At 38.5% G+C, this 21,096-nt stretch overlaps 1 protein-coding gene across 7 annotated transcripts in view; it reads right to left on the bottom strand.

Annotated features, from left to right (window-relative positions):
* Positions 1 to 21,096, bottom strand: part of LOC105199174 (5-hydroxytryptamine receptor 2A) — a 251,336-nt gene that overhangs the window by 167,695 nt on the left and 62,545 nt on the right. Inside the window, exons 1-2 of one of the 7 annotated variants that reach the window (XM_026138037.2) lie at positions 20,155 to 20,405; positions 12,561 to 12,749 (exon numbers count right to left, since the gene is read on the bottom strand). The exons of 1 other annotated variant lie outside the window; for it this stretch is intronic. The gene's annotated coding sequence lies outside the window, so the exon portion shown is untranslated. Of the gene's footprint in view, positions 1 to 12,560; positions 14,561 to 19,997; positions 20,406 to 21,096 lie in introns of those variants that run through there. 5 more of the 7 variants (XM_026138034.2, XM_026138036.2, XM_011166144.3 and 2 more) reach the window with 5 other exon arrangements.

Genomic DNA, 21,096 nt, shown 5'->3' on the forward strand with positions numbered 1-21,096 from the left:
CGTACGATCTACTTTATTTACCAGCTTACGACCGCACAGATATCGTGTTTTTCATTACATTTTTACGGATTTATATTTTACGATATATTTTTATATCTTACGGCCCGGTTGTAAAATCGCGTAGTGTCCCAATTAACAAACGCATCGACATTAAAACTACGGCCACTGAAAAAAAAAAATGTATATGTATATCGCGCTTGGAATTATCCGATTTACAGAAATTTTAAAATCTGTCAATTGCGCGTGTTCTATGAATGCACCAGTCGTGACGGAAAATGTACAGCCGGCGTATATGTTGCCGGCGTGCGACATACTGACAAGTGCACGCGCGCGTATATGTTGCAAGTGCATTGTTACACTTTTCTCGTTACGACACAATTTCGTCCGAATTCACGAAAAGCGGGCCGCGCGTAACCAGCTGCTGTCCCCAGCCGCCTTCTATAAATCTAGATTAGACTTTATTAGTTTTCAAAGGCGAATTTATATATATTCCTCTCTCCCAAAAAGAAAAACGAAGAGAGAGGCCGCCGGTTGACATCTGGTGTTATATCATTCCGTCGCAACATCGCCCTCGAAAGAAAAAAAGGAAAAACAAAGGGGAAAGAAGGAATGAGGGAACGTTAAACTCCTCTCTTTAATCCCGTGCGCGTTTGTCGGTCGACGCTCCCTGCCCGACGTTTCTCTAGGCGGAAGTAATCGGAAACGTGTCATTAAAATGACATGACCCGCTCCGAAGACAATGTCGATGGGCCGGAGGGGAGGGGAGAGGAGAAAAGGAAGATATCCTCTTAGAAGAGAAGCAGCCGGGAACAAGACTTTTAAGTCCTCCGGGGGACAGCGGGGGAGGCGCGCAAGAGGGAGCGAACAGTGTAACAACTTGGGGGAAAGTTATTCCGCCGGTGCCGGAGAACCTCTAATGAACTTCGAACTTTAATGACGGGGGCTGCTAAATCCCCATCTCGCTTCCGTTACGGACGCGCGCGATCAGCCGTGTCTAGGCGCGAACGTAAAAATTGACGTATCGTTTTAAGATCGACCGTAATTCGAGGCACTTGCCCTTAAAGGCATTTGAAGACGCTCGTAAGTAATTTTTTAAACTTGACGAGACTCGTGCTTGACATTTAAAGGAATCCTCTGAGTTAGTTAACCCCAGAGCGCTATATCGTATTCAAATTTACAGCCCGCAGATTGAATCTGAGTGCGCTTACTTCTTTCGTTTGAATTAATTTATTTATCAATCATTACATTATTTGTGTTTATAAAAGTCTCTTATGAATATTACTAAATTGTTGTAAACAAATATTATTAAATTATATTCTAAATAAATAATATTCAATGACAAGTGCATTCCAGGAATTATGTAGAAATAGAAAGGACAATGATCTAAATGTAATTAATTTGTAAAAAAAAGAAAAAATTGAAAATCGGAGATTTTTATAATGTACAAGTGCAACAACAACATAATATTTACACTTAATGGCACTTAATGTATTTGAGAAGATTAAAATTCGTAAAACACGTTTATAATACGTATTCCGCTCATTTATATCATTTTTAATAACATCTTTAAATATGAATGAAATTAGTGTTGCCGATATATCGTTAACAGCGTTAGTACAGTGATGACGTCAATGGCGGAGGGATCCTGCAAAACAAACGCTACGACCATGGCCCGATTACACCGCTGGAGTCCATTTAGTCGAGTTCTATTTTACATCAAAACGGCTTTACACGTGCGCACTCATGATCCACTCTTAACTCAAAATTGACAAAAAAACCATGTAAAATCTCTTTCCGGGGGAGGGAGAGAGGGAGAGAAAAAAACCGTCCAATTGTTGCGTCGCGGTTGCGCGCCGACGGCGTGATTAGTTTTATCAATTAACGATCTCGCGGCGCGCAATCTCGGCGGATTTTTTTTCACGCGAATTTCACGAGCCGCATCCGTAACGAGATATACACGCCGCTAGTTCGATTGCGACGAGACGGCGGCGAGATCGCGGGCGAGAAATTGTCGCCTGTAATTCGCATCGCGCGCGTTGAGCTAATTCAAATTTTTCCTGCGCGCTAATTAAAATTCCCGCTGACTGACACTCTTCCGCGTGCAGTTTTCTATTCCACGGTTACAGATTATTTCATCTTAATTCCAAGCTATCAAATAAACGTTACAAATCGTACATCGTGCCCGAAAAATGACTAGACCTGCACAAAAAATGTATGAAGAGAAAGTGCAGCAAAATGTATATATAATTTATAAGAAGAAATACTTTTCATAATTCTCACATTTCGCAACGATGTCATTATTTATATTTCTTACATTACATTAATTTTTTTAATGGAAAAGTCAACAGTTGATAAACAATGATAAGAGAGTTGAAATTAGACCGCGTGTGCGTGAATAACACAAGAAAGAAAAGAAATGCCACGTTTCGGTGAAATACTTTTTTTCAAAATTATTTTTCAGTTTCATGAACTGCGTGCCAATACGATTCGTCGAACTTGAAACGCAATCATAAATTGAAACGGGAAGTAATATCTCAAATGAAATTGATCAATTTTAATAATGATTCTGCAAGCATCTTGAAACGCTGTAAAGAATTTTATCGCGAAGAATATCACCCAGCCGGGATAAAATTTAATAATTTTATTAGAATAAGCTTATATATACAGGAATATTCCACTGCGTATTATTATTTCGCGATCCTTTATTTTTCATCGTGTTTAATTATTAAATTACAATATTTTACGTTAAGAAATATTCGCGTACGCTTGTGAGGAAACCGACACAGATCTGTCACAGATTTTATTCAATTCTGATACATTCCCATTCTGCAGTTGTCTCGCGCCCGCGGGCGAATTGAGCCGGATACGAATTGAACAATGCGCTGCGCCTGCGAGAAAATGCGTCAGCGTGAAAGCGCGAAAGTGTGGCCGGGGCAAAATGAGTGCGCGGCAAAGTTTTACGCGCGAGGCTTGAAAGATTTCCGCGCGACACGCCGGAAAATTTAACCGCGAGTTCGCGGGAACGACGGAAGAGTACGATAAGTCATATTTCCGGTATATCTCCTGGGTGGCATTCACGTGTCGTGGACGGCGCCGTTATCGCGTCGCCGCGCGCTTCGCCACTTTTATTTCTTGCCGCTTTTATTGGCGGAAGTGTCGGGCGCCCGCAAAATTCATTCCCATATGATTTGCGCGGACGGAACGTAAAACCTTGCAACGGCAATCTTAAATATACAAGCGGGCGCGGATGCTGCGCAGCGGGTGGTAGTATATTTTCTCACGTTTAGAATCCCGGCCGCGCGTCTATTCGGGGTGGAAGCGCGTTAATATTCTAACAAATGGATTAAGTGGCAGATTTGCATAATACAGCGCTGCATTTTATGTTCCCGTTGGAATAAAATCAGTTTTATTCCGCAGACAGTGAAAGAATTATGATCGGTTGATAGAAGATCGCGAACGTTGAGTATTTTTAGAGCTCACTTTTAAATGCACAGCTTAAAAATCGAGATTTCGTTCCAAGTTTCATGTGCCATCTGTGTGTTTAATTTCATGCTAGAAGATTAATAATTGTAAAAATTTACGAAAGAATTAACAAGCTCATACGATTCGAAATCTAAAATTGTAAAATGAGAGAGGGCTGAGGTTGAACAAGAAAGGCAGAGCTAATTTGTAGTTTTGCAAATGTATATTCGTCAAATATCGGTAATTATCAATGATATTAAACGATATTACAAACGTGTCGATTCCGAATGAGGTCATCTTCAGTGTGTTTAAATCATAAATTTCAATCGAGTGAACAATAATGGAGGCTAATGGTGTTACAATATAGGTATATTGATCGCAAAGATTAAAATCGCATGCAAATAATAGCAGAGATTTTCTCACCGAAAGTCCGAAAACTCCCTTGTTAAAATTCCCGTAGTTGATGGTTGCACAATTGGATGTCTTTACATAATCACGATGTACACGCTGATATAAAATGGAAGATGCATTGTTCTCTTGCTCTTGGATTCATTGTTAAAATATTGTACTGTCAAATCAGACAAATGGAATCCAGAATAATGGAATTTGTAAGAATTTGAAAAACTATTTAAAAAGTGATGAGAACATTCTTTTTTTTTTACATAACTATGAGTACAAATGCAATTTTTCATTTATATTCAATTTATAAATTTTATTTTATAATATTAATCTTTGAATTAAAAATTCTTAATAACTTTTTTTATTTCTTGAACATATCGCAACGTACACAGAGCAGTCGATATTAAAAAAAAAAATGTAAGCAATGCGTTCTCAAAATTAATAATTAACCGTCTTTCTCTCGGAAAAATGATACAATATTATATTACATTTTCTCCTTTGAGGCAAGAAACTTCTGAAAATGTAGGAAATCTTTTTAAAGATTCTTCTCAAAGCCATCACAAATTTATTAATACATTCTTTATCCACTGCGGGCACGTATAATTCGTTTTTTTTTTTTTTTAATTAATTTACGGCAAGATGTATCGCCGCCGCGCCGCATAAATAAAAAAAAAAGAAACGCAATATCTTCGTGCTGCATTTATTTATTTCAATGTTAGTGAAAGACACGCAATACGATCGTTCGTTGAAATACGGCGGCGTGCGCTGTGCGTGCGCAGAAACCGATATTTACACGAAACTGACGTCTCGTAATTATCGTTAAAAAATTATCGGTTAAACGCTCACCAAATTAAATAGCAGCTCGACGCATTATAATGCACCGTCGACAGAGCGATTAATAACGGGGAATTGTAAGTAATGACGACGGCCCATTTCTCCGAAGCTACGGTTGATAAAGTTTCGCAGTATTCTCCGGCGGTGTGCCGTGCGGAAGGACGGAGCTCTTCCCAAGATTAAAAATCTCACACTACGCGAAGCCGTGGTATATACTTTACATCGCTTTACACGAAATAGAGGACGCAGCGCGCGCGAGAGAGAGAGAGAGAGAGAGAGAGAGAGAGAGAGAGAGAGAGAGAGAGAGAGAGAGAGCGAGCGAGTGGTGTCTCTCTAACGCCAGAGAAAACATCTCTCCCGTTCGCTACCCTGTGACGCGTTCTCCATTCGTTATATTCAATTGGATCGGGTCGGTGTTGTCGCACAGACCGTTCGAGTGTGACCCGAGGGTTTCGAGGATCTCAGTTTAGAATGCACAAGTAGGTGAAACGAGACAGGTGAAGTGCCTTTCCCGTTTAGAGACACCGGATTTGCGAACTGAAAAAAGGATATTATTCGATTTGTGCAGCAGCGAGATAAATTCGCGCTGCTGAATGCGAAAAAATAATTAATTCATGAGTGTCTCTCTCACGAATGGAGTTCCTCTTAAAAGATTTATGGTCAGGGATGAAAGTCGAAGAGCATAATAATGTAGGACAGGAGGATATTATTTATGGAAGGATAGGCAGGAGCACGGGCGAGCGAAATGTAATGTAGCGGAACGTAAAAAAAAAAAACAGAATAAATATTTAGCTCCACTAAATAACATTAATTTAAAGTGGTTTTCTTTTTTCAACTCTTATTTAAATTTCTATAAACTATTACAGTAATAAAACTGAAGAAAGAAATATATAGAGAGGGAATCGAAAAAATAAAAAAAAAAGCAGTAAAAATACTTACGATAATAGTACTTTATATAGCAAGAAGTTCGAATTATCCTGTCAAGAGATAGAAATGAAATCGGGATACGAAAGATTCAATTTGCAGGCGGAACGCCTCACTCTGTACAATCCCCCGTATCCGGCAAATGATCGAAGCGGATGGAAAAAGACCTCGGCTCCTCTCCCGCTAATTAAGTTACGAGATGCGCTTCTGGCCAGCCGGCCGCTCTCCCCCCCTTCGCTCTTCCCCCCCGCACCGAAACCGGAAACGAGCTGCCGCGGATTATTTCCGCGAGGGCGAAATGTAGGGCGAAGCCCCGATAATTAACGCGCGCGAGTCGGTTACGGCGAGCCATGTCTCCGAAATATACATCAATCAACGGCGACTGTTAACTTATTAGGATAAAGATTACGTCACGAGGTCGCGTCGTTGCGGTGACTCGCTGGCACACGTGGTAATGACACGATGTCCGGCTTTGTGTATTTTCAACAGGAGTTGAAGCGGCCCTCGGTGATCCTCGTAGAAAGAAAATTAATGATGACGCGCGCGAGCGCGGTTGAAGATAAAATATTCCTCTCTATCTGTCCCCGTAACGTAACATCGCCGTCTAGCTCTCCTATAATTTTAGATTGCTCGGTTTAGTCTGCAAACGCTGCACGACTGCTTCCGACGACGCGACCGTGAGTGCAAATTCAATCGTCACGTGCGACGGAGATCGTCGCGGTAAAATTTCCGGAAAAATTCCCGCGCTTCCGCCCCGACTTCGTTTCTCCCTCGTGAAAACGGGCTGTCCCGCGAATGCAAAAAGCCGTCGCGTCTGAATTATTCCTCGCCTTATGAAGAGCGATTTAAGGTCGAAAAAAAGGTGCGGAGGTTTGACTGAAAATAGTAAAAATAGTCACGTATCGTAACAACTAAGACCGGATACAGTGAGATATTTACGCCTTGCCGTCGTCGTCGTCGTCGTCGTCGTCGTCGTCGTCATCGTCGTCGTTCTCAGAAATGGCGACGAGTAAAGCGGTAACTGGTAAATTGTGGACGATGGAATAATTCCTTTTTACGGGAAAAATCATTTTCATGCAGCGCGAAAATGAATTTCTCCCTTCAACGTAAGACAGATAATCTGCAAAAGCAGTCTCCGCAGTTGTAAAAAGAATTCGTGCAATTACTTCTCTCCCGGGAATCTGGCCGGTTAAAATGTAAATTAGTCGTGCCGTCCGCGTGCAATCCGCGAATTGCTCGATTTCGCCCTTTAAAGAGAACGCTTAGGACCGATCGACCCGCTGTAAAAGCGGACGGGTAATCGCGAGTACTTGCAACCGCTCCTCTGTAAGTGCGGGCGGACCTCTCGAATACATGTATTCAACAAGTTCCCGTATTTCTCGCTACGGCAACAACGGCAGCGTCAATGTAGCCGCTGGTCGGGGGTTACAGCGTTACGTGGATTAGCGAGAGATTTATGCCCAGTCAGATTAATACCAAAAGCTGCCCGGAACGGATAAGCTTTGCACCTCCACGTCACGGGAGATACTTCAACCGAGATACATTTGTACCGCGTTGCACGCGGAAAAACTGGATTTCAAAGCGTGAAAAAGGTTCGGGCAGTTTATTTTCCGCGTACCCAAAAATTTGCTGCGCGCTTTTCGCGGCGCGTGTCAAAAATGTTTTCGACGTTGACATCGTCCGTGTCCATCATTTATTACAGACCGTAATAGTGTTATTCGTATGTAAAAGTCGAATGTTCCATTATCTTTTTTATAACTACAATACAAGGGTACATATAGTTGTAAAAAGATATATGCGCGAGTGTATGATGAAAGAAATATATCAGCCATACATTGTAATAGGTTACATTTACATATTTTACAGCACGCCAAAAGAACATTATTTTTTATAACATGTGCAAATCCTGTGGCTCGTTTAAAGAGATAGTCTAATTCAGAGTAACAGTTTGCATATTTTTAGAAATTTTTGTAAAAAAAACTGCTACAAATATTCTGCACTTTTATACATCTTCTTGTACATATTTAATCAATATTTATAAGTTTTGATTCAATATTTATTAAATATTTATATTAAATAAAAAAAAAACATTTTTCAAATTGTTTAGAACTTATAGTTTCTCGGTACTGAAGCTATCGACTTTAATTTTTGTGTGGGGGAAGGTGAGACAAGATAGGGTGGCAGGGTAAGAAGACGAGGTATTTTTTGTATCGTACGATTCTAATGCACGAATCACAATCGAGCATTATGTAGCCCCTCGGTTGTTGAAAATTACCCATGAGTCAACAAAGTTGGCAGCTGTTTTATTGAGTTAGAACATAATTTATATTTTTTTTGTGATTTTCTTATGATTTTATTACTTATTCATTTGTAACATTAGTATTAAATTGTAGTATATTTTTAAAGTGTATTCTATTTTGCTCACAGGGATACCTTACACGTAGGACAAGACTGGGAGAAATGACTTTTCTTATTTTTTTAAAAATACAGTTTATAATTCTCTGAATATTTTATTTAATGATATTAAAAGTTCTATCGAAAGATTGATATCCAAAAAATATTTAAAAAGTAAAGATAATAATTTTGTTGATTATGAGAACCTAGCTTTTATTCATTATCAAATTTGATCTACTACGTCTTGTCTAACCTTTCTCTATATACTCGTACAAGAGAAATGTCTGTTTATCGCCCGAATTAGGATTTTATTGCGATATTCATAAATTAATAATCTTTTTATACACGTTAAATAGAATTTTCTTAAAAAATTGGTACTTATTCTTTAAAACTTTGTCATTTTAATAATTTGCAATGTTTTTTCGTTAATTCTAGTTTCAGATGGTAAACAGACATGCATTTTACAAAAGTTGAAGTAGATAGCTTCAGCAGTTTCTGGGAAGCTTGTTTCTGGAAAAATATGTTTATTTTTAAATTCATGTAACATAAAAGCTAATAAATATTTAGTTATATCAAAATTGGTAAATATTTATTAAATACATGCAAGTAGATGTATAAAAGTGTAGAAAAATATGAGAGGCAGTTATCTTTCAAAAACTTTTCAAAACTAAGCAAATTTTTTCGCGCTTTAGAATAGAATGCTCCTTTAATACAAGAATTCAAAAAGTCGCGATTCATTGGGTCACAAGCTGATTTCTGGTGGGCCGTAAAAAACTTTTCAACGACGACAGGAATCAGAATCACATTTCGAAATGAACTACAGATATGAAATTCCTTACGCATGAAGAAGATATTGCTGTCAAAGATGACATAAACAGAAATAGGAAGTAAATATTACACTTTCTTCACACCTTCATATTTAATTATTTATTTGATAAATATAGATTTATAAAATTATGTTGAATGAAAAATTAAAAAGTAGGAGAAATGTAATGATTAAATAATAAATTTATACTCCCCTCGCGTTTTCATATCTATTAAAATTAAATGATTTAATTGCAATTCATACAAATTTGGGGAACCCTTAATTACATTCAAGAATACGTGTCAGAGTAAATTTTTTCCCGTGCACGCAAAGTTAATGAGGAAGCAGCGTGGGAATGTTGATATAGTGTAAACTTTTGCATCTAACGAGATCACGCAGCGGTTATTGGCTTATCCCTTTGACTCCGCTATTACTTATTAACTGCAAGCGGAATTCCCTGCACGCAGTGCCTCCGGCGAGGATGAACGTGGCGAAGGGATCGGTAGAAAGTCAAATATAATATCAATCTAGTGTGAACGATTCGATCGTTAATCTACCTAGACGATATTGACTATCGTATCCAGCTTCGCGCTGGAAAACCATACGCCGCGCACAAAAGGTACGTGTGTGACCCTTATACATAGGCGAACAGCTGCGAGATAATACATATTGACATTAGAAGATACCGGGCCACTTCTCTACGACGTTAGAATATTGAATTTTGCGGGAATTGAGAGATCATGTAACCGAAGTTGCTCTAATCGAAAGTTTCGCGCGGCGCGCGATTTAATGCGGGAAACGATAATCGCATAATTTTCTATCCGCCATCAGCGGAACAACGCGGAACGCGCGGAAAATATTCGCCGGCGGATCGTCGAAATAATCCTAAAAATATATAGCAGTTGTGCATGGCATTTCATTGTTTGCCAAAGTGTATTGAATCGGGTTATTTGCGTAAACCGGATTTAAGCCGATCGCTGTTTGCAATGGCGAAATTCATTCGCGCGCTGCAATTAATTCCGCATTGAAATATCAAGACTACGACGTGCATTAAAACATAAATGGCGACACAAGGAATGGAGAGAATCGCCACGTAATAATTATGTCAAATTTAATAAAAAGGGTATCTGTAATTTGAATTTGGTTGCGGTGCCATTTAGCGTTTAACTATTAGCAACGAAATGTGTCAACGAGCAGCCTTTTTCTTTTTTTTCCAATTGCACACGTCGGATAAGCCATACTGACAATTGACAATTTGATCAATTTCCCTTCCGCATCGCTAATAAAATCCGTCAATTCCCATCAATGCAACGTTCACTATGCTCCGGGATGCCGTCATCATAGCACAATGACGCGCGGCGGTGCGTTGTAAACAACAATTACCAATCCCGTTGCCCCTCTACCCGCGGCATTGACATCCAAACAACATTAAATACAGTACGCATCGCAGATAATTACATGACCGCCATTATAGCGTGAGGTCGCTCCGAAAGTATCTTCGGTTTGCTGCTACATTGGCGACAATTGAGTCAATCGCCATAAAATCGCGCGCGGAGACGTGATGGGAAATTTTAAAGCGGTACCGCGTTTCATGTGATCATAAGACTTATAATATCAAATGATGACTGGCACATTCGTGCTCCCGTCGAAATAGTCAATTACTTTTTATCGTCATACAGATCTAAAATAGAACTAAAATTTGAAACGTAGACGAAAAGAGTAGTGTCGTTAAAGTGTTTAAAAATCTTGATTTAACAATTTAAAATAAGACTCTAATAATTAGCAAACGCAATATAATACGGGTAAGTTAGAGTCGGCGCGGTTGGCGCAGAGAATATAAATTATTCTTCTAAAATTTCGTTCTCCAGAACGTATGTACTCTGTGTATTATATTATGGTTATTTAAGAATTTAGCTGGATATAGATCTGTAAAAATAATCTTTGTTAGACGATCAAAAGAATTATGTAGAACGCTCAAACTGAATGCTAGAATGTCAAAACTTTTTGCGACATTGCTCATTATGTTTGAAAGCTCTTTGAAAATGATTTTGATCGTTCGATACAGTTATTTTCAAATATGTGTTTAGCTAAACTTCAAGATACTTTGTAAAACCGTTCTTCCCGTGTAGAAAATGCGATTTCGATCGTTTCAAGAAAACATCAAAATTTTGAACTTTTGAACCAAATCGAAAAAACTTGCCTCAGGGCAGTGTCCTGAACTCGACAATGTCAGTATCCTTGTAACGCCAATAAACATAGTGAAAGAAGGTTTTGCTGAAGTATCTAAAATTTACTAGATCCAGATCTGAAAATAATTTCATTGACTCATCAAAATGATAACATAATTATCTCGAAAATCCAACAAAATTATTCAGATCTGTATCTTTCGAAATGGCAAGCTGAAGTTATTTGTCGTCATTCTGACGTCAAAATGTCGTCAATCACGTTATTATGATGTTAAAGTGACGACAAATAACGTCAGCCTGCTGCCTGGGAACTAAATTTTTAGATACTTCAATAAAACCGTTTTTTTTCTGTAGAAATGTGATTTTGATCATTTTCAGACAATATCAAAATTTTGAGTTTGTGGTCCGTATAAAGAAGACTTGTTCAGTACAAAAAAAAAAAATTTTATTGCAACGTTTAAAAATTTAGCTACATACAGATTAAAAAATGATTCTATGTTAGACAATCAAAATAATTAAGTATGTGGAACTTCCAAGCATGATAATGTTGCTGCAAACAGTTTTCAGGCTCTAGCAACCATGTTAAACATCCGATACAATTTTTTAAATGGTACAACGTAATTATATTCTAATCTGTATTTTAGTAAAATTGTTCTTTCTGTGAGAGCATTGTACCGGACGATGTTAGTATCTCTTTAATGTCAATAAGTAGAAAGCATGGTTTTGCTGTATTGTCTAAAAATTTAACTAGATACCCGTGAAAATAAAAATAGTTTTATTGGATCATCAAAATAATTACATAATTATCTTCAGAGTCTAACAAAATTATTTTTAGATCTATATCCAGCTAAAATTATAAACACATCAGAATGATTCTTTCCGTGTAGCAGTTGCTTACAGTATCTATCTAAGTAAGCCACAATCTTTGTGAAACTGTTAAATATTAAAGGATTAAATTTAAATCGATTTCTTGAGTTACATAGAATTTTGTTATTAACTTTCGTGTGCGTCAAAATTTATTATTTTTACATCAAAAGTATGGTTTGAAAAAACAATCACATCTCATCAATCAGTTTCTGTAATTGAATTGTTCAGTACCAAAATAAACACAATTCATATTAACGTATGTAGCTAGTAAACTAAATTGAAGTAAAATTTAATACATTTCTCGAGTTAAATTATTCGACCTCATTGTTTTAGTTGAAACAACGACATATTGTATCGCAGCAGTGGTAACATGGGAATAATTAAAAATTGACTTGAATTTGTTACAATTCGACATTACGAAATAGAACATTGCCGATTTCGATTTCCTATCAATTTTGAGAAAACCTTAGGTGTCCAGTACGGGAAGCATTTTTCCTTATTCAAATGCTGTTCATCGTAACAAACGGATATAAAAATTTTCATCAGTTTTTATACGAACGTTATTTTTAAATAACATGTAGTTTGAGATCCATTAAAATTGACATCATAACGAGCATCTTATGTTCTCCCTTCAACCTCTATTGCAAGTCTTGTAATTTTACGGAGGTTCAAAAGGGGAAAGAACTTACCTGATGATCCACGATGCAATTTATTTCGCAATGCGCCGGAAATTTATCACAAGACTGTCTTCGGTGTTAACGATGCTGGTACATAACGACGAGACGACGGGTATACCGCAGCGACGATGTCGTGCTCGATTTTCGCGACGATGATTTGCAGCGGGTCTTCCCTTCGTTAGCGAGTTAGCATCTTGGTGACTTTCGCCGGCGCAGTAAATGATTAAATCATCTGGTCATTATTGTGGAAGAGGGAGGACCATGTGCGCTATTGGGTTCATAATGTTTTAGTCAGCGTGACTTGGATTGGATGCATTATCGGAGAAAGTGTGAGAGAGAAAGAGAGAGAGAGAGAGAGAGAGAGAAACAGAGAGAGAGAAAGAGAAGAGAGAGAGAGAGAGAGAGAGAGAGAGAGAGAGAGAGATGCGTATATACCTGCCGAAAATTGCATTAACGGCCATTTATTTCTAACGAATACCCAATTACGTCGGTCGATAATGTGCAACCGCACTCGCCAGTTGACGTAATTTCAGTTAAGCGCCACCGCCGTTGCTGCTGCGAGAGAAAAGGGCGGGTCCGGGAAATCTTTAATCCCCGCGTCGGCTTTCCAATTAGTCGCCCTGCCTCCTTTCCCCCTGCCGTTCTTTCGATATCGAGGCGGGAGAAAGGGAGAAACACGAAAAGAAAAAGAGAAAAGCGACGAGGGGAGGCAGAGAAAATACCACGATGACGATTTGAACCTTCGAAGATTGCTAAGTCTGCTATTTCTGATAGTATCCCATATGCGTTCTCATATCTGTTTGCCTTGATAGATCCGAGAGGGTGTCGCATTTAGCTGCTTGAGATAAGAAGATCGTAACCCCCTTTCTATCAGCAACGAGCACAAAGACGAGAATTGACGATCCGTGTTAACGACCCTTTCGGAAATTGCCGACATCGCGCGGAGCACCGGAGGAAAATTAAACGGTCGCCGGACCGAACCAACGTTTTTAGGGAAGGAACAAACAAAGCGTGTAACAGAACCCATTCTTGGACGATCGTTTTCCTGAAGAGAAACCAACTTTCGACGCTGCTGCGCAACAAGGCCTCGGAAGCTGCTTGGTAAGCTACGTATGTAGCTACAAGGCGCAGAAAACGAGAAAACGTTCTCTAAGAGAATTGTCTAAAAGACTGCTGGACATTGAAAAATTAATTAAGAGAAAAGATAAGAGATGGATCTGTTATAATAGAATCTGTATTCGAGTATATGAGAAAATTATAACTTTTTTTAAAAAATATTTTGGCTGTATAATACGAAATAAAAATGATCGAAATCTAAAAACTGAAGACTTCTTAGATTTATTCTTTTTCTTTCTTAGCGACAAAAAAATCTAGGTTGCAAACGCCCAATTCTTGACCATGAAAAAATTCTCGCTGCAAAAAAAAAAAGAGCAAAAATTTTGATTTATAATAAATGGTTTATAATAATTTTGCAATAAAAATGACCCTATTTTCCTGCAATACATCTCTAATATTCTTAAATCATTCAGTACACGGTCAAAATTATTTCTTCTATCTAAAACTGTACTTTTTCAAATTTTAAACTAATTGCTATCATTTTTCTGTCTAATTTAGCCACTTGAATCAATGTGATCACACGTTGTTCATAAAATAAAGAACAAATTCGTCGCAAACTGAAATCCTTATAACTTTTGATTGCTTCAGTGAATCAACTCCAAATTTTTTTTTAATTTTGAACATATGTGATAACAATCTGTAAAACTTTTCTGATAAAATCTGTTAAATTCTTAAAAATAAATACTTAATATTTTTAATCTCTGAAAATTTCAATATTTAAAGTGACTGTAGTAAAGAAAGGAAAATGAAACATATGCAGTTCAACAAAGTTGTGACATCAGAACGAGACTAATCATTTTCTGTAATATTTTTAAACGCTGAATACGAATCCGGTTTCTAAATTATTCTACTATGTCACAATTTTGAGAAATTTGGAGTTAAAGTTGCAAAAAAGCTATTTTCACAAATTTTGTCATATTATAATTATTACATGTGATGTGCTAATAACGTTTTATTTAAATTAAAATTAAGTATAAATATTGTTAAAATTTTCAATCTTCAAACAGAATTTTTATGTGGATTATGATTAGTAAGATATGTATTTATGATTAAATAAAAGATTTACTGTGAAAAGATTATAAATTAAATTAACGATATGTCAGCTTTCTACTATATATTTTCAAACCCAAAAGTTTTTAATTTGCTAAATAGGAATTCAATATCCAAATTAATAAATTCAAAATAAATTCAATGTGATGGATGTCAAAATAAAAAAAAAAAAAAACGTTCGTGTTTTCGCAAAAATTTATGTATAGAAACCTCTCATGACTTTTGAATGTGAATTTAATTCTAAAATTGACAAATTTAAAATAACGAAATTAATATAGCTGGTAAAAATTAAATCACATGTTCGAATTTTAGTAAAAAATCGTACAAATTTTTTACATACATGCCTCATATTTTACAATAAATCTTATTAATCATAACACAAAAATTTCTCTTCAGAAAGTCCTAATAATATATTTAATTTTGATTGCAATAAAACTTCTCCAGCATGTCTTATATCATAATTATAGCATGACAAAGTACACAAAAATAGTCATTTTTTTGTACCTTTGTTGTAACTTTAATTGCAAATTTCTTAAAATTATAATGCGATATGTATCAAAATTAAATCAATTTGGATTTATATTCCAAAATCTGCAAGAAATAACTAATCATTTTCTAACAATTAAAAAAAGTCCTTTGTTAAACTGTATGATATATGCATAAACTTTATAATTATTTATTTTCTTAATTGAAGTACAGTTAGAAAAAAATAAAAAAAACATTAATTAATGAACGTTGTAAATTATTTGACTGTTTATCTTTTAAGGTTTTTTCTCCCACGCTACCAGAATTTATAAAAATGTCAAGTAGAAAGTGCAGATTCTGTATTTTTAACTTTGCGAAACACGCCTCGGTACTTTTGAAAATATCAAGCGTAGAAATTTTCAGGCGTTTCTAGCAGAAACTCGCTAGAAGAATCCTCGCTAAGGATGCTGAAGAATATATACGCGTTAGGTTCACTCGAAGTGGTCCGTAATTTCTAAGTTCTCATAGCTTTTCGGAATGTTCTCTGCGGTCGAAAAAGCGTCGCAAATCAGGGGGAAGTTCTCTCGGTAAGAAGAATGCGAATTAAATCTACCCGAAGAAGCACGCGTGTTCGTTCTCTTTATTTGTTTGAAAATTAAGGAGGCTGTTTTGAATGAGAAGTTTTCTATAAAATAAGAAATTGTAAAATACTTGTGCAAAATCTCGAAAATCTATTGCCGATAATTTTCAGCCGAGTAAATTAAAAATTTCTAAAATATGTATAACAGAAGTAAGTATTACGGATGGCAATAAAAAATGCATCAGAGATTTTTCCTAATTAACATTTTACGTAATTAGTACTGCACGTATTACTACACGTATTTATTTTGAGAACTTTAGTAGTAATAAAGTAAAAGATAAAGTGGCGAAAAGTACTGGCGATGTGCGGACTTTAATCTTTAACTACTCAATTTTTTCCACAGCTTTCTGAAACGCGCGGCTTTAAAGGGCATTCATGGCAGAGCTCTAAATGATAGAAAAATTAGTTTCACCCAGTGGAGAGAGCGTAACAGTTTGAGATTTTATTGTTCCCCGAAATCCATTCGCAATAAAGGACGTTACAAATCGGCGACGGGATTTGGGACGTGGGAGAAATACGGGCAGTACCGTCGAGTGTAAGCAATTCGTAACTGTTTAACTCGTGCAGTTTGCCAAGACACAAGAAGCGGCTAACAAAAGTTCTTCGGCGCTGTAAAGTTAGGAGTGAGGTGTATTCGAAGCGATGCCCGAATGCTTATTTTTCTTAATTTCACGGCATAGTGTCGCTATTAAAAAGAAATTCATTTATTACTGGCGAAACCTTGAAAGTAGAAGCGCGACTTTTCCTCGAATCTGCAAAACAATCGGAAGTCGATGGAAAAAAATTCCTGTTCAGTTTTTATTTTTGTTGAAAATAGCAATGAAAAGAATAGGAATCTTGATTAAGTTTTAATCTTGAATAACTTAAACCTAAAAGAATTCTCCGGAAAATTCAAAGAAGCTCGTACCTACGTCTACTCGACGTCCACTCGATATCACTTAAATTCTAAATATTTAATATCAAAGAACATAGTATATCAATTAAATTCCGTCATTATTGATTAACCGTAACTATTTAATCTTCCAATGTTATCAAACTTTATTAAGAAACCCGTGGCCGGCCAGTGGTAGAATTTTAAGCAGTGGAAAAAGGCGGTCACGGTCAGACCAATACCATCCGTAACTACTTAAGGAGGTATCCCAGTCTAGAGCGCGAAAGAAGTTTGCGTATTTTTGGGAATCCTTTTAAAGAAAATATACTTTCGTACGCTTTTATAGATCTGTTCGTACATAATTAATAAATATCTATAAATTTTGGTAAAGCTAAATGTTTATGTTCTTATAATACGCAAATTTGAAGACAAATACATTTTTCAAATTAGTTGACATAATTTTTCAAAAACTACTGAATCAATCAACTTCAACTTTTACTTACCTATACGTAAAGTACATATCCGTTTATCACTACTACTATTTCGATATCCGTAAATTAATTATTTTTTTTTATTACGTTAAATTTAATCAATTTGGTTAATTTTTAAAATTGAATTTAATTTGCAATATATTTCATTAATTCTAGTTTAGGCAATAAATAAACATTTATTTTATACAAACGCAAAAAATTAAAGTCGCGATAGCTTCAATAGTTTCTTAAAAATTATGTCAGAAACTTGAAAAAATGTCTTACTTAACATAAAAATTAATAGACATTTAGTCATATCAAAATTTGGAAATGTTCATTAAATCTTTCTTAAAAAAAAAAAAAAAATTATTTAAAAAAGTTCCCAAATGCATGTCAAGTTTCTCGCGCATCAGATTAAAACATCCCTTTAAGCTCCGCGCGACGAACATTCAGCAACCCTCATCTCGCGAGAAACGCGTTTTCTATCAATGAGAATTCATTGAAAAGAACAAATCCACATTTAACACAGTAATTAGTTAATTCTCACCACTTTCTCTCGGACCCGAGGGACGACGACGGGAAAACCGCAAGGAGTTTTCATCCTGTTTACTCGGTCAATTTATCGCGTTCGCGGCTCGTTCCTGAACTCGAGTGTCAGCCTCGACAGTGAGATGCGCGCGCCTTAGCACGAGGCTCTCGGCCTTTTTTTAATAAATAAAAGACCCTTCGTGAGGACGGACTAGACTCCTCCGGAGTTGGCGGAGGACAACTGAGAAAAATTCAATTTGTCATCCCACCGCACTATCCGCGAAATCGAATTTTTCCTATACGTGAGGAATAAAGCGCAAGGCGAGGGTAAGCACTGTAAAATATGCGGACGGAATCAAGACTGCCACGAAATGAGATTCGTTATCGAGACGTTATTTTGTCGCAGATTGATCCTTATTAGAATAACAATTAAACTTTACAGCGACGAATTAAAAGATCCTTTCTGTTTTTTCAGTTCTAATTTCTAGGAAACGGCAGCATATCGCTTGAATCACGATTAAGTTAATTAAAATGCTTATGGAAGCAAGGCTCTCTCTCTCTCTCTCTCTCTTGTTTTAGCAAATCTCCTTATCGCGAAGCACTCTCGTTCTTGGATGCCGATCGTGACTCTCGAAGGACGATCGACATCAAGATCGCCTGAATTGGGAATTATCCTAAATCGAGAGGAACTTCATTTCCGCGGTATAATCTCGATCAGCGGATAATATCCCGTGGTCGATTCGATCTCTCGCGAGGGAAGAGATCGAGATTTCGAGACTCGAGAGGTACGGTTCCGAACTTTTCAATTTGTCTGTGATATTCGTGTTCCGGCGATGGGTAATCATCGGCTGGCTGGGCGATCGAGTTCCCGACTCCCGGAGGTCGTGGGAGGTCGTCGCGGCGGCGAGCATCCACGATCTTGCGAGAGAAAGCGGGATAATCGCGGTGGCAAATATCGGAGGGCGACCGCGACGACTATGTTTGCTCCGCAGCCGTTCTAAGCCGCAAATAACGAGGAAGGTCGGCCGACAATCGGATGGGATCGGAATCCCGTGTATCCTTTACGACATTTCTGCCATATCCTTTCTCTCTTTCTTCTCTCTCGCCTCGTTTCCTCGCCCAGCGAGGTCTTCACTTCCGAGTAAGCGACGCGCGCGTCGACGCGGCTCTTCATTTTTATCGCCGCGATCGAACGGAGACGGGGGCGGGGGGAAAAGGCAACTATAAAAAAGAATCTCCGGACATGGCAATCTGCCATGTCAGCGACCGGTCCGAAGATGTAAAATTGCAATCCGCGGTCACTGCACGTTCGTTTGCCCGCGAGCAACAAGTTATACACCATAACCAACAGCGCACAAAGAGAACGGGAAAGTGGATGGACGATCTCCGCGCCCGTCGACCGTCTTTTTCGGAGCGAACAAAAGCCAGTTTCAGAACAAACGGATTTCAACAGACTCGTCGATTAACGCTGACTGTTTAATTGATTCCCTTTTCTGCGGATCGCGGGGCTGCGCTACAGAATATAATTTCGGCAAACTCTCAACGGAAATATTCAACGGAATTTGCACTAATCATCACATCATTTTCATCCCTCTTTGTAACGTGGATAGAGTACGGAGTCGGGCCGAATTGCATCAATCATGTAGGTCGAGTATATACCCGGCTCGGTGATTGGCTATCTCTTTGCAGATTATAGTTCTATCTACGATATGAACAGGGATAGAGAAAATTAACTTAACCGATGTCAGAGCCCTAAGCGACGTTACTACAACCGACCCTCAGTCAATCACAGTTTGCGTTAATCGACGTTGGTGAAAGCAGCCCGTAGGAAATTTAGCCCTGGGCCCGCCAAATAACGCCTGTACATATATCCACTGAATCCACATTCAATGTCTGAAAGTTTCATCTACTCGCCCAAGTATCCCGAAGTCAGGATGCGATTTTAAGTTTGCGATACCTTTGCAAACTATAGACGTACAATACGTATCGAGCAATCACAATTAAATCCTTTTTTTTTTCAAACTGATTATACCATACAAACTTTCGGGAACAAATATAGATTTAGTGGATCGCAAACGCAAGTTTTAAATTGGAAGAACGAGGGGGAGAGAGAGATGATTAGAAAAAGGAAGGATGAAACTTGGAGAAGTTGCCTCGGTCAGTTCTCGCAATCGCGATCAATCAACACGCGCGTCTTGACGCACGCTCCGATCGAAGACGAGGATAACTCACGAGAATCTTTCCAGGAGGGAAAAAGGGGAGAGGGGGGTAGGGGAGGGAAGGGGGAGATGAAGAAACGCGAGATCTACCGGTATTCGCACTCGTTCTCTCGCGAAAATAACGGGAAGGAAGTTACACGTGACCGAGCGTGCAAGTTCCAAATTAATTCGCGCGCGCAGAGCCGTGAGCAGAGATCGCGAGATCGTCGTCGCGTAGATCGCGATCCTTTCGTTCGTTTGCGTTTACCGATGTGTGCCACCGGTGATCGGCGACGGACAGTGGGCGATCCGGTGGTCCGGAGTACCGTGCCAGTACTGGTACTGTAGAGTTTGTTATCGAGTAGCGGCGGCGCCGCGAGAGAGAGAGAGGCAGAGCGCCGGGGTGGTGGCAGCTTTGCTTGGCTGACAAGTAGATAGGACCAGGTACCACGCAAGCGCCGATTCAACCCTCCCCGTTCGTCACCCTTCCCACCCTCCCTCTCTCCCTCTCTGAGTCCCCCTGCACGCTCGCACGTCGCCCAAACCCTCATCCAACCCTCCCTCCGACCCTCTTTCGCTCCCTCACCGGCTGGCTTTCTCTATACCTCTTCACCTCTCGATACCCTCGGGCGAGCCCGGCCCTTCGACTTTTCCTCGCTTTTCCATCTTCTTCTGATCGCGCGAACGTCCTCGGAGATTCGATTTGCCACCCTCGCGCGCGCGAGAAATCACTGATCTCCGACGACCAAGCACGGTAACGTGACGACGACGACGACGACGACGACGACGACGACGAAGACGACGACGACGACAACAGCGCGGTGCGACTCGATTTTCAAAATCGGTTTCTCGTCGATGACATTTTCGCGCATCATTGTGCTTTAAATAATGAGCGCGTTTCCGAGAAGGGTCCCCGGTATTTATATCAAACCAGCTTATAAGAGCGGCCGTGAGCTCTCGCGATTTAACCCTTGATGCAATTTTGTCCATATCAACGTCGCTCTTTTTTTTCCATGCGACCTTATTGAACGATGGAAAAAGATTTGTACGCAACGTTATTTTTTCCCAAGTTTTAAAGAATATAGGTTTCCATTATATAGAAAGAATGTACGGAATGGCTAAAAGAAATAAATAAATATGCAGATAACACGATCTGATGTGCATGTGAGTAATATCAGATATTGAATAAATACCACATAACTGAAAAGCC

The sequence above is a fragment of the Solenopsis invicta genome, chromosome 9 (genome assembly GCF_016802725.1).
Source record: "Solenopsis invicta isolate M01_SB chromosome 9, UNIL_Sinv_3.0, whole genome shotgun sequence".
NCBI lineage: Eukaryota > Metazoa > Arthropoda > Insecta > Hymenoptera > Formicidae > Solenopsis > Solenopsis invicta.